Consider the following 15,909-nt stretch of genomic DNA (forward strand, 5'->3'; position numbering starts at 1 on the left):
GTCTTATGCTAGCGATACAGTATTTGGTAATTAAAAACCATTATGTACCAAGCCATTATGAATTTTTGAAATGCGTTCGTTGTATTATTATTAATATTTTATGTTTTGATTGTTGTTCCAAAGTTTGTTTGAGTGACAACTCTATATACATTAACGCAAAAAACTTGCATAAAAAAATCTTCAAAGCAATTAAACTCGTCAAATTATTTATAATACAACTAAATATGCATCTAAAAATGAAAAGTTATATGACCCGAATCATTAAGTTTTGAATCCGGACTTTCCATATCCACTTAACATATCCGCACTTTGAATCCGAATAACATGCTTTTAGGTGAGGTATTATTTATTTTCGAAACTCGTTTGTGGCATTCACTCACCTTTATATTTTTGTCTAGTGATATCCAGGACTCATCATAAATACATGTACTGTATCTTGTTAATGGTATTCCATGGACGATTGCGTATAATTTGTGTGTATGTGTGTGAGTTTGCGTGTTTATGATGAGTCATGGATATCACTGGACGAAAATAAAGGTGAGAGAAGTCCACTAAACTTCACAAAATCCGGATTTTAAATGCCCCTTAGCAACTGAAACCCTGGTGTTTAGAAGAAACTCCTTTATAAAAAAATGACATTTTTACTATGTTTGTAATTGTATGATAATAACTTTAAAGATTGTGTGTCCAAGTTTCCTTATTACAAATATGTGTTTATTAAATCATTGAATGCCTCTACACATCTATATTTCCTTCTCTTATAATGTTGCTGTAAATCACAAAAAACACCATTTCCCATGCAATTTTCTCTTGTAAAAGAAACATTTCAGATCGCTAAATATCTTAAGTATATATCTTTCTTAAGTAAATATAACCCATATTCTCTTATATATCTAATTAATCTTCCCACAAAACTAAAAAACGTGGTTTAGTTTATTGATCTTAAAAAACGTAACAATGTTTGAAATGAAAAGAAGGGTAAAATAGTGAAATTAATATTAAGATTGTAAGAAACCTAGAAGCTTAATGGGCGCATTATTTTTGGTAACGATATCAACCGAGGAAGGCAAATGAATGTTTCGCATGCAACTGTGTCGTATAACTTCCCCGGTGGTATGTAAACATTATACTGTACCAATACACCAAACACCTGACAAGTAATGGATATGGATTTGAAATATTTTATTTCGTCAATCCTTTTAGCTAATGTCCCATAGAGTGAAAATGCTATTACTGTAGATCTCTTGGCCACTTAGTTCTCACCCCAACTCACTTCCTTCCTTGGTCCTTGGTCACTTAGTTCGGGGACCAAGGACTGATTTACTTTTTTGTTTTGATGTCTTCGAGTTCAAAAACACCATACGTCTAACTTATGTAAACAATAACTTATGTAAACAATAACTTATGTAAACAATAACTTATGTAAAAATCATCCGATTTTGATTAAATTATTTTTTGTTCGCTCTTGTTAAACTTTCTATGAATACTAAATGTAAAAGAATGAATTATGTCTATTGCTCTAGCAGTTTTCATCGAAAGATTTTGTTGTTCTAATCTTGAAGTTAACGTTTCTGAGTAATATTCTAACTAGTTCTTCAATTTCTAAAAGCATGATTTTTATAAGGCTGTTTCAAAATGAGAAATTCCCACTCTCATATATGTTATTTTGAAAATACGATTGTTATCCACATTTTCTCTCATAAAATGAAATTGTTCCCCATTAACCATTACCCAATACATACCTAAACACCCTAAACGATTTATCTAACTTCAACAAGTGAGAATAAAAATAAGGAAGGCAAATCGAAGTTTGTTTGTGACGTCAGTGTGTAAGTAAGATTTAAGATGGGCGATTGACGTAATCTGAAAGGTTAAGGGCGTCATAGAAGGGTAGGAGGTTTCGCAAACAAACACTGAGTAAATCTTTGACATAAAAAATCGTTAAAGGTGTTGTTGAACCTAAATTCAAAAGAGAACAGTTATCCATCAAACAAATGTTCTCACGTTGCAACGTGTTCGAAACGAGAAGTTTTAATACACAGACATTTAATATCGTTGTATTATTAACAAATATTATTATTTATCCTACGGTCTTAGAACCTGCCTCCATGACTGCTGCCGTCGATGCGATGTTTCCAAATCACTCAGCGCGACCAGCCGAGAATTCGGGGATTTGGGCGTGTTCCCAGCCTTTCGGGAAGAGGAACTTACACCCGCTGTCCGACAACTTCGAATCTTCGAGCACCCGGCCCTGATGGCATTTCTGTGGAGATCCTTAAGCTCGTCGTTGAGTTCAACCCAAACTTCTTTTGGATATGCTCAACGCCTGCTTGGCAGAAGGCGTTTTTCCGACGGCGTGGAAGGTGGCCTTGTCTTGATCTCCAAGGCCAAGAGTGCACCTGGGACCCCTCTTCGTTCCGCCTCCTGTTTATGCTCAACACAATTAGCAAAGTGATAGAGAAGCTTATTTGCACCAGATTGACCGAGGCTATCGTCTCTGCGGGTGATTTGTCCCCGTAGCAGCACGGTTTCCGTTCCAGTCACTCGACCATTGATTCCATCCAGGAGGTATTTGAGGCAGTGCTGAATGCGGAGGAACCCAGTCACTGGTCGTACTGCATGGTTCTCCTCGTCTCTTGACGTGAAGAATGCGTTCAACTCCACTAGGTGGGAGCGATATGCTGTGGACGCTCGAACATTCATTCCGAGGTCCTCCCTACCTCTTGCGAATGATCGACTCCTACCTTTCGGACCATGTCTTGCTTTTTGAAATCTCCAAATCTCAGCGTTGGATCTCTATCACTTCAGGGGCTACACAGGGATCCGTTCTAGGACCCGATCTCTCTGGGACGTGTCATATAACAGTCTGCTAAGACTCAAAATGTCCAATGAGACGTCGGCTACGCCAACGATGTTGTTGCTCTGGTAGCAGGCAGAATCGTCGAAGAGGCTGAGATAATTCTCCGTGTCAATGAGTGCATGCAGGTCCACGGCTTGTCACTACCGGTTGATAGGATCGAGACCGTGGTCCTAACCAAGAAGAGAATTCTCACCATCTTTCCTGTGAACGTGGGCTATGCCTAACTGGAAATGAAGCTGTATGCCAAATACCTTGGTGTTATGGTTGACAGCAAGATGTCTTTCGGCTATAAGATCAAGCAAACCGTTGACAAAGCCGCTAAGGGAATGGCTGCCTTTAGTAGGCTTTTGCCGAATGTCAGCAGTCCCCACTTCTGCAAACGCCGCCTAATGATGGCTGCTGTCCAATCAGCCCCCTTGTCCTGTGCTGAGAGGTCTGGTTTATGTGCTGGAGAGCCGTGTCTTCCGTGACCAGCTTTCCAGCGTTGAGTGACAAGAGGCCTTGCGAGTTGCTTCCACCTACCACACGGTCTCTGAGCTTGAAGTCATGGTGATTAACGGTGTCATCCCCGTCTTCCCTCTCTCGAGGGAGCGACAGGCTATCTACCGCAGGAGACCTGAAGTAGATAGAGAGACTGCTGCCAGAGAAGAACGCAACCGCAGTTTCGACCGCTGGCAGCGCGAATGGGACGCCGAGTCTCGGGGACGTTAGACTACCAGGCTCATTCCTAGCATCCGACCATGGGTGGAACGGTAGCATTGTGAGGTCGGGTATTTCGTGATCCAGTTATTATCGGGTCACGCGTGGAAGTACGGTCCGGAAGTGGACCATTTTGCACAGAAGGGAGAAGGCCGCAAGCTCAGTCTGTCTGTACTATCCCGGCACTGTAGACACGGCCGAGCACACTTTCTTTCGTGAAAGGTGACATGTCCACCACGCCTCTTTTATCTCTGAGATCGGCACTGACAACATCGTTGGAGCTATGCTCCAGGGAGAGGGAAACTGGATTAATTGTGTCAATCAGTTTACCAAGGTTATACTTCGGGCTAAGAAGTTCGATCTCGATCAGCCTTAGCCTTCGGAAGAAAATATGAAGGAAAGCCCTTGTGGCATGGTTAAAAGGGCCTAGCCAAAAGTAACGTGCTAAACAGTTCCAGCACTGAGAATAACAGTGTGCGTAAACGCATTTTACCTCCCCCCCACAAAAAAAAAATTATGAAAAGAAAGTACAATAATGACATTTTAAGGATGTATGTTACTGGTGAATTGTACTTAAGCTGAAATTATCATCTTCAATAGATTATTAGTCGCACTTATACAATTTGTATTGAGTAACTTTTGAATCAATCCAACAACGAATACAAAAGGCAAATCTAAATATGTGATATCAGAAAGAAACCCTGTCTAAATCTGAATTGAAATACACAAACAGGGAAAGTATAGGATGTTCTTAAACATATAAGCCTTGTAGGCTAAGGCGAAATCAAACCTAGACCTACTATTACATTTTTGTACGGTTATATGAAATCCAAAGAAATTGTTGCATCTTTAAGACCAACTGAATAGGCCTTGTAAAGATATACTTATACAGAAACAAGAGGTAGATACAGTTGAACAACCGTGTCTAGAACACATGGGAGTGTAGTAATTAGATAGTAGAGTCTGATTAGGCCTATTAGCTCAGTCAATTCCAAGTTTGGGGCTATCGACGAGCCAATGGAGTGGTCTCATGCTTATATGACGTCAGAAGCTCCTATTGATAGGTTTGAGTTGTATTTTCCAGGTCGTACATTGACGCTTAGAAGCATTCAATTTGACTTAAAGTATTTTATTGTTTTACTGATGTTTGGATAATCTATACAATTATATAAAAATCTAACGGTGTCCTTCTGTATGTGTATTACTAATAGGTGCAAAAACTACTGAACTAACTGGGCTTAAATTTTACAAAAATATAGTTACCATACCAAGGACCATTATAGGACTATTCACATTTCGATACTGACCGTAGGCTTTGCCCCTTTGGTTTTAAAAGTTCTTAGGTGAACATTTTAAAAGTAAATATTGATTGGTCTCCATGGCTGTGATGAGAACACTAACAATGTTTGTTTACATTTGCTTTGACATTTAAATATAAACAAGAAGAACTGCTAAACTGCATATTTCACAATTTCAGACAGCTGATACAAAGAAATAATATTTTCCATAGATATGAGGTAGGTTTATTTTGATCTAACATTTTATCAAGGATTATTTATTCTAAAACTATGTCAATGAATATAGAAAAAAATTTTATAACCGTTGCTGTATCAACTCCGGCTCTGCTTTGGATTTTTTAAAGCGTCTTAAGTTAATAATCTTAAGTTAAAATAATGTTATTGATATGTTTTCATGGAAACAGTATGAAAATTACAATGTATAGATGTTTTGTATGAATTTGGAGGCTATACTTTTAATAAATTCAAACTGCTTCACATGTGTTGGATTAACTATAACTTGAACATCACATTGTTTTTTATATGTATATTTAGGTAAATTAAGTTATTGTGTTTTGCTAAACCTATGCTTAAATTAAACTAAAGAATACCATCAATAACTAAATTGTATATGTGCGGTAATAAAAAATACTCTTATTTTATCTTAACATAGCTTTCAGTTCAAATTTTACTTTATTTGATAAATTTATTGTTTGTGTTTTGCCACACCACTGATTAAATTAAACTAAGGAAAATATCATAAAACTAAGCAGTACACAGTGTTCTTTTGTTTCTAAAATCAATGAAATATCTGTTACTATGTTTTCCTAATGGTAAGTGTGAAAATGTAAAGGCAATGGACGATGGAACTGATAAAAATTACTGGTTTGTATATTAAGTTGTTTGTTGATATTTTTGTATAGTAGAATCAGAGATGCAATGAAACATATTCTGTATTTGCTATTACATTTTTTAGTCCTTGATGATTTGATAATCATATTAGTTTTGTCTGCTGTCTTTAATGCTAAATTATTTGTTTGAATTTTTTTATAGCACCTATGGATATAGTTTCTTTAATATTTCAAAAGACTGTATTGATAAGGCACAGCAATATTTCTAAAGTTTATAACAGCTGACTTAGTTTTGCCAATGATTTATTGTGAGTGAAAAAACTGAAGATGAAAGGATTTGTGAATTAATATAAATAAGAGTTTAATATAAAGATATTTAAATTTAATAATTAGTATTTTTGAAACTTCAAAATTGAAATTTAAAATGTCAATAATAAATTAAAAGATTTGTAACTAAGGGAGATGAAAGTAAATCTGGTAAATCATGTTCAAGTTTTACTCGAAGATTTGCTCAGTTTTTCTCATATCAACCTCCACAAGATTTAAAATTAATCAAAACAAAAATGGTGGTATCCACTACTTACCAGATTTAAAAATCATAACTTAAACGTTTCTATTAAGGCTATAAAAGTTGAATTTTGTTTCTAAAAGCGTTGGCGGATCTGTAACTATTATATGCAAGAGATAATGATTAAAATGTTTCTATTTTGTGTCCTCTTCCCGTTGCAAAGCAAGGGTACAACAGCTAGTATATTATATATTTTTTAGTCTATCATCGTATGCATTTCTCATAGAGCATTGTTGCGTTGCACCAATCAACCAGTTTTACATCACTTTCATTTATGAAGTAAGAGAAACTAGATTTAACGGTATGTTTAGGTACGAATCTATTTAGGATAATGTTGCAATATCGTATGGTAGTGCCCGAGTTAATGGAATTGCATCTATGACTCTAATGTTTAAATAATGCAGTTACCCGATAAAAAGACATGTGTTTATGATTGAACAGATATTAAATGATGGAAGATTTTTGGGATCTGTAATATAGAGAACTTTCGCTAAATATGTGTTAGAGTTGTATTTTAATACTAATATTACAATGTTAGTAATAAAATACAACTACATTACAGGAGATTTTCTCCTAAAGATGTTCTAAAATAGGTTTGTAATTGCAAACTAAACCAAAATTCAATATTTATTCGTTAATAAAACCCTCAAGTCGATATATGTACGTAAAACTTATATACCCGTCCCTCAGTAAAATAAAGGTAAAGGAGGATATTTTTATAAATGTCTGCCTTTGATCTGTTTCAAATAGAAAAAGGTTGAATCTCAACAAATTTAAATCCAAACGTGTGAGCCTTACAGAAACGTAGAGTAGTTTTTGAAAATTGTTCGAAACAGATGATTGATGCGCTAGAGCTAGCGTGTTTGTCCCTTCAAAGGCATTTAAATTTACATAGAGACTGTAAGAAGATGAGGCGTTTCCACTTGAACTAGAAACCACTAACCTTGTTGCTCCATATCACGCCATGTCCATCTTACTCTTCATAATATGAGAACATGTACACAACCTTTCCTCCCCTGTGTAGTTGAATAAACAGACTCTAACCTACTATATCCCGGTCACTGTAAGCATGCACCGAGTGTAAATTATGTGCATCATGGAAGTTTTAACCGACCCCCCAGGTTTTATATTAGCTTGGAAACCTTAAAATGGAAGTTACCTCTCTTATTTAAGTAAAATTAATTTCTTCATTATTTCTTACCTTGTTTAATGGTATATCTAACTGTGAATGCGTATGGTAAACCCTTTTAACGTTTGGAAATCAATTCGTAGTTAATCTTTAAACAACAACATTCAGCAAATATTATGTGCTAATATATACAAATATATATATGTGTGTGTGTGTGTGTCCGTTAACACGATAACTCGAGCAAAAATGATCCGATTTTGATTAAATTTGGTATAAACATGTAAACCTAAATTTATTCGAACGAGTTCGCGAACCAGCATTATCGGACTATTGGGACGGGGGTTTACGGGGGTTTTTATGGGGTAAAATAGGTTTTTCCCATTTTTGACCCAAAAAACATAAAACTTAGCAATTTATTTCCAAACCATTTTGTATAGCTTAAAAAAACAAATAATTTAGTATATTGAAGCGTATAATGCGCCTAGTGGTTACGGAGAAAATAAAAAAAATTTTAATTTAAAATTCCTATGTTATTCTTATAGAGAACAAGTAAACTGTCGTAGTTTGCTCATTATGAACATATTTTGATTACATTTGGAAAATGTTTTTAATTCTTACTAACTATTAACATTTTACAAATAAAACAGTTTTACCCTCCCTGATACAGCAAACCTAAGTACTTGTTAAACGATTCGATTTAAATAGGAAATAAATGTTATATTTTAAGTAGACATTTTAGTGTAAATCCAATCAGGCAAATGGAAATTCGCTTAGTCTGCAGGTTTGCTGCGGCGGGGGTATTTTTATTTTCTAGTATCTTAGGATACTAGCTAACTAAAATATAAAGAATAAACCTAAAATTTAGATTTTAGTATATGAAAGCTGATTTTAGTTTAATAACAGCTTTCTAGTTTTGTAACTCCAGTTACTACAAATTTTCGATGATCTTACTATGTTCATGGTATAAAAGTGTGTATACAATACACGTATTTACAAATATCTAAAGTCAATATACTACGTGATTTTAGAATCTTATTCAACGCTTTACTTTTACCCTTTTCATGGTAATTTTAATAAAAATCCTAAAATTTCCGTAATTTTCCAGTTTTTTACCACAAGAAAATAGAGAAGAATGAGACTAATATACGTTTACCAGAGTGAAATATATCAACAGATGTAAGTGTACAGGAACAATTGTGTAAAATGTGTAAAGAAATTGAGAAGCTTTTGTTTTAATTTACCTCTCATACTGATGACTGTGGTGGTATGTGGTGATAGTGTAGATGAAAGTAACTTATGGTGGTTCAATGAAACAATCAGAATCATGAAATACCCGTAAGTTTCCTGTTTTTAAAACAAGAAAAGGAAGAAGAATATGAAGAATATGAGTTTTCCACAGGCAATACTGCAGGAGGAATCAGCAGTTTATGTAAGTGTTGGAAACTGTGTTAACTGTAAAATAGTATTGAATAAATTTTCAACTGATGACAAGCATGCAACTCATTCTAATGACTGTGCTAGAGTGTGGCAATAGTGTAGATGAATACTTATGATGAACTTCAATGATACTGCAATCGCAAGTCATCACCTTTTGGCACCCAACGTCGGTCGTGTCAACAAAATCGGTTCGCAGGGTGTTTGGGGCTCAGTTTAAGATGTGTTTAGGTGATTAATTTGCCCGCAACGCAATTAACAAGATTCGTCACGACATGTCAGAGGCAGTAGGGTACGCAGCAGAAGTTTGGCGTGTCCATCACGCGATTCAGGCTTGGGGAATCTAGGTCGAGGGCCGTGCGTTGATCCAACATCCATGGTGATATTTAGAAGTAGCAGTGGTTGAGAAAAATATTACTATATTCAAATAAGATTTGGGGTATTTCCCCATATGTATTTATACATCCAGGGTAGTAGGTCTTTACTATAGCGCGTGTGCGATGCATCCGATATTGATTAAAAGTAGTTACCTCTTTTAAAAATAGTTTACACAGGGTTAGGCAAAACTATGAATAATCCATCTTAGCTGTTCAATTATTTACACCAGGAAAACTAAACTCATACCATCTTTTTTATGGCATAAAAATGCACTTTTTGGCTGTGAAGATTTTTCAAAGGAACTCAAAATTTATAAATACAAAGCCACATCGAGTGACACATAATTTTAAAGGCACTTATAAAAAATAATATAAACGAAAATTAGAAGGTCATCTCAATTCAGTACGACGACGTGACGTGGCAATCATTTCAAAATGCAACGAAAATAGGTAAATTATAATGTGGGGTCTCTCAGGCTGAAGAAAATTTAATATTTGTAGATACCATGTCTAACACACCAAGGAAACTAAACCCAGCACATCTTTACATCGTATAAAAGTGCACTTTTTGGCTGTATGGAAATTTTACTTATGATCCCAAAATGGGGTATTTGGGGCAGCTCAAATCGTTCAATATAAAAACAGTCCATCGAGTGGTGCTCATTCTAAAGATATTCATTAAAAAATAACATCAGCGGAATCCAGAGGTCCTTATCTTAACCCAGAACAAAATGGCGAGTATACTCGATTTTTTTCAGAGTTAACCCACATAAATACAATTTTAAATAAAAACTATGTCGCACTGAATTGAGATGAAGATTTGTAATTCTCCCCGATGTTCTTTTTTTATAACAGTCTTTAAAATGATCTCTTAATACTAATATCTACTATTACTTCTACTAGAATACAACTAATACAGAACGAAAAAAGACTTTTTCAGTACTAAGCTTACTTAGCCATGTTACAAAAATGAGTAAGTCACATTAAAAAGGTTTAAGCTGTCCCCAAAGTATCCCAATTTGGGGTTCTGAGCAGAAGTGTCATATCAAACAAAAAGAGTATTTTACGCCATATGTGCAGAGTTATGTTTTCCTGGTGTAACAAATTAAAAAGTTAAGAGGTGGTACAAATATTTTTTTATAGCCTCTTATACCGGGTGTCCCAAAAAGAATGGATCAAAAGTAAACTTGCATAAATACTTTATTATTAAAGATTAAAAGTTTACTTTTTATACACCTTTTTCCTTGACTTCATAAGTTTATCCTACCATTGTTTCACCACCTAATCTATACATGTTCTCCGCTATTTAGTCAAAGAAAGTCAAGTCAATGTTCCAGCTCTGACTGCACATTGTGGTGTATTTTTTTCCAAAGGCTTCCCTTATCTTTGCTTTAAATTTATCTATAATTGAGATGAATGAGCGATAGACACACTTGATCTTTCACAAACCCCAAGACCTAAAGAAATCACACCACATATTTTATCTTTATAAACCATTCAATACACTGTGCTTTCAACTGCAACTCCATTTACTATATTGCAGCTTAATGCTTAAAAAAATTCAAACAGGCTACAACAATGGAACAGCTTATTTCTGTTGAAGGATACCGAAAGAAACTCTAAAATATCAGCTTTAAAATTAGCCATAGTTCACTTTTCTAGGACCTTTGGTAACACGTATATATGATCCATTCTTTTTGGGACACGGTGTATACTTATGGCCGGTCGGCCAGCGATCAATATAACCAGACTAATTGCACCTTGCCAACTGCATGTTGTGGTCAGTTCTGGACAATCGATGACCTCCTGACCCACCAAGCCTCGTCACACTTTGGGATTTCTTCTATTGATTCTCAGGTTCGCTGCTGCCGTGCACGCAGGTTTCTGGGAACTCTAGATTGTTATTCCTTTCTTGTATATTTTGCAAACCCTGAGTTTACGTTTAATCGAAGGTTAAAACGGATATAGAAAAGCGGACTTTTTGCGTTTAGCATGGAATAGAAGGATTTGGGTGTGTTGGGTCAAATATACAGTCTTTGAGTATTGAAAATGGCACTGGATTTTAAACATCCGGAATTACATTTTAAAGATAATGTAGTCATATGAAGTTATTTTGCCAATGTACAAAGGAGCTAAATTAGTATTGTAAACTCGTAGAAACATTAAACGGGTTTCACTGTGATATTATATTTTTAAATTCCCTGCAAAAAAAATAGAACACATATTACTAAACCTATCACCTTGTTTATATACCAATTCATGGTTTTATGAAGTATATTTTTTTTTTTTTTTTTTTGTCCTAGGACGCTAGGCACGAGCCTGGGATTGTTTTTCACATTACTTCAGGCTAGACCTAGGGGTTGCGGCATTATCACTTAGATAAAATCCATTGGTGACTTGGCGGGGATCGAACCCGGGACCTCACGGACCGAAGTCCCGCGCTCTAGCCACTACGCCAGCTCGCTCCCCTATGAAGTATATTAGCAATATTTTGAATGTAACTTTTGTAATTAATTACAGGTTTAGTATTTATTTTTGTAAATTATTAACATACTTTGTAATTTCTCATTATCGATATAACTAAATGAATTAATTAAATCTAGTGCCAAAGATTATGTATTAGTATTTAGAGGTCAAAATAATATACGCAATAGTAATGTAAATGTAGTACACACTGGAAACGTTTAAATGTAATTATATTTTTAGATATTATGTAGTTTACATTTTTAAGCTTTGACCTGGGAGGTGTTTATTTTATTTGTACTATCATTATATTGTTCTTTGGTTTTAAAATTTTAGTGTTTTAGCAGCTAAGTAGATATGTTATGCTTGTAAAAAAATATTAAACTAATCAGTAAATACTCAATAATAGACCATTAAATACCTTTTTAGACATCTAAGAAGAAACAAAATTATCCATACTATTTAGCTGATATAAATATTATTGTCAATATATGTACTGTAATATGTTTTTATAGTTCAAGTGAATGCAGGCCATCTGTAAATATCCGCATTCAAAAAAAAATATTGCTGTTCAATTAAATGTTTGTATGGTGCAATTTAACTAATGCTTTAGAAAAATTCTTCACATAAACCTCATATATAAATACATATAGGTTACTTATGTCATTTTATTATTAGAGTAGCGTTACTTTAACATGCAAACGTATGTTACGTGAAAGTATAATATTTGTTTATAAAAACACGCATCTTTCTTACAAGCAGTTTTAATTTTTATTAGGATAAATATAAACATAACATAAGCTGTTTTGGTTTGAACATAGAATATTTCTTAGACATTCTTCATTTAAAAATTTTCAAACAAGTGTTTTAGACTTGCCATCATAGAAAGGCATATTATTACAGGTTAAGTGTAAGAAAGGGCCATGTGGCCCTAACTTTGCCTGTGTAAATAAATGATTTTTCATTATTTTAAATACAAATCCGTCAATGCATAGCATTATGTTTCAGGACAACTAGCAGTTAATTAAAAAACATTATTAGCTTAGCCATAGGTATAACCAAGATCTTACTGTTACGAAGAAACATGATATTATCTTCCGGGAGTTTTAGAGAGAAGGGGAGCGTTTTGGTTGGAAGGGGGCGGGAAGCCCGTCACCAGAACATGGCAATCGATCCTGAAAGTTGACGTGCTGGGCAAAAGTAATTCTATTCTAAATGTAATTTGTGTGTAGCTCGACCAAAACACTGTTGTTCACACCAATGTAGTACAATGAAAAGGTAAACTAACTCGAGGTTTTAATAACTAAATGCGTCTACTATTTGAAAAACGTGCTTTTATCAATCACGTATAACCTTTCCGCAAACTTGTTTTGTGTGCACAATTTGTTTTTTATGTCTAATTTATACACGTTTGTTTGTTGAAGGTAATAAAAAAATGGAAACAATAAGTAATAAACCAGTACTTGAGTGAACGAAGAAACTGGAGGCTAAATTGGAAATCACACGTTTAAAGGAATATATACACTTTCATACGCTACAAGAAGCAAGCATAAGCTAAGTGGGAAAACCGAATGTTTCTCGAAGGAAAATTATGTTTCATAATAGTCTTCATAAAATAAAAACAATCAAAATAAAGAGCTGTCCAATGTAGGTAAAACTATGTTCCAAATTTCCAAATTGTCCATTTTCATAATTTTCTCTCATATTTCTTTTAGACATATGAAACCGTTAGCTCGTAATATTCATATTTCAGACAAAATACAAAAATAAAAAATATATCTAAGCTTATTAATACGATTTTTATTGCATATAGACGGAGAGTTCATGATCCGTTTATGAGTGCGTGAGCTATTCAAACATCCAATAAAATTGTTAAAAGGTACTCTAATAAAAATAATAATGATAAGTAAATAGCTTAAAAGATGGTTAATGTGATATCTATGAGTTAGTTTATAATTATTATAGCAAGCCTATACAATATTCCTTTCTCGATAGGTTGGAATGACTAAAAGCTAAGATGAAATCGAGAGTAATACATTGACCCCCTTCCCCCTCCCTCAAGGGCAATACAAAAATATTGGTAACAAAATCAGTTCCTCCAAAGACATCGTACTTGAGCTTGATCCAAGCTATAAGAGGTTTTCTAATTTTGAATATGTATTTTCACAATTTATCATAATGCAGAAAATGACTCTCAAGGCTTACTCTTCCAAGGTACAACACATTCCCTCAATATTATCCAAGTACACTTTTGTTTAGCATTTTCAATTCCCTATCAAACGATACCAACTTCAAAAATATCAAGTAAGAAATAGCTGAAATATTACGATTTATAATTGTAAAATGGGGTAGAATACGGCAGAAGCGAGTCAGGTTTGCTCCATTTTACAACTAAAAATCGTTCAACTATTTCTTACTTGATATATTTGAACTTGGCATCGTTTGATAGGGAATTGAAAATGCTAAATAAAAATTTTCTTGATATTGTTTCATAAAAAGCCATTTTTGAGTGATCTAAGTTAAAAAAAATTTAATGGCCGCCATTTTTTTTATATTAAGTTAAATCAAGATTAGTTTTTGTTTCTAAAATAGGTCAATTCTACCTTAAAATACATACCAATTTTCATGATGATCGACTGAAAAAACTCAAAGATAAAGATGTTTGTGTAAAAAATGGCGAATATCTGGTTAACGAAGTGATTTAGGAAAAAATGTTATTCTTGATTTTCTCTTTATGACCCAATGAATCAGTACGCAAATTATGTTCCCACCTTTTTAAACACCCTGTATATCACACTTTCACTCTTAAACTTCAGTATATATTTTAGACGTATTCAAAAGGTTTAGTTGTTCTTTTTAGAACGATTTGTTTCACTAACAACTTAAACAAAACCATCAGATCATCACTCGCGCTTGTTATTTTTTCGTCTTATAGTTGTTTTTACAACTACTTGCTTTTTTACGTTATAAGTTAATGATTGCCCACCAATGGTATCCTCAGTAATTCTGAAACCACACAAAGATTAATTCGTCCATCTCAAAAAGGGTTGAAATAAAACTATGAATGCGGTGAACTATTGACTACGAATCTGGTAAGTACTGCATACCTCTCATCTAATGTAAATCTGAAACATGTTCTATGTATTTCATACCCAATTTGAGTGTAGTTGTGTAGTTCTAAAGGTCCTCACTTTTTCGCAGATTTTTTTAGTAAATTTCACAGATTGCACTTTCCTTACTTGCTAACACCAGAGAACAATCAGACATTAGCGTTTATTTAACAAATTTTAAGTAGTTAAAATATGTTTTAAGTAGTTTAAAGAAAAATAAATTATAGCTAATGCGGAATCACCCTTTCCAAAACATTCATCTTAAGGCAAAGATTTAAGTTAAGTCATGCAGTTTTTAGGTTAATTGTATACGTGAAAAAGGTACTATTTTTTAAGTGAAAATATAGGATTAATATGGTCTCCAACTAGGATAGAAAATCTAAAAAGTTTTATATTCAATGAGTAGTTATACTTTTATTCAATTCAAGACCTCTTGATAATCAAATTCCCTCCAATACCAATATTCTGCCTCCTTCACCCTGGGAAGTTTTCCCCAAAAACTATTATCAGTCCATTGGTGTTACACCCGTCATAGAGCATCGATGTTTTATAGTTAATCAGGTGGTGACATCTAGTATACCTGTGTACACCCCGTCGTACTGTATAAATGTGTTGTATTATTAATCAGGTGGCGACACTAAAGTCTACTTGTCTTTACACCCCACCCCCCGGTGGTGACATCAAAGTATACCGCGACCTGTGTGCACCCCGTCGTAGTGCATAAATGTGTTGTATTATTAATCAGGTGGCGACACTAAAGTCTACTTGTCTTTACACCCCACCCCCAGGTGGTGACATCAAAGTATACCGCGACCTGTGTGCACCCCGTCGTAGTGCATAAATGTGTTGTATTATTAATCAGGTGGCGACACTAAAGTCTACTTGTCTTTACACCCCGCCCCAGGTGGTGACATCAAAGTATACCGCGACCTATACCCCGTCTTACTGTATAAATTTGTTGTATTATTAATCAGGTGGCGACACTAAAGTCTACTTTTCTTTACACCCCACCCCCAGGTGGTGACATCAAAGTATACCGCGACCTGTGGACACCCCGTCGTAGTGTATAAATGTGCTGTATTATTAATCAGGTGGCGACACTAAAGTCTACTTGTCTTTACACCCCGCCCCAGGTGGTGAC

The sequence above is a fragment of the Macrosteles quadrilineatus genome, unplaced genomic scaffold (genome assembly GCF_028750875.1).
Source record: "Macrosteles quadrilineatus isolate MER2022 unplaced genomic scaffold, UCM_ALF_1.0 Scaffold_7__1_contigs__length_78375512, whole genome shotgun sequence".
Classification (NCBI taxonomy): Eukaryota; Metazoa; Arthropoda; class Insecta; order Hemiptera; family Cicadellidae; genus Macrosteles; species Macrosteles quadrilineatus.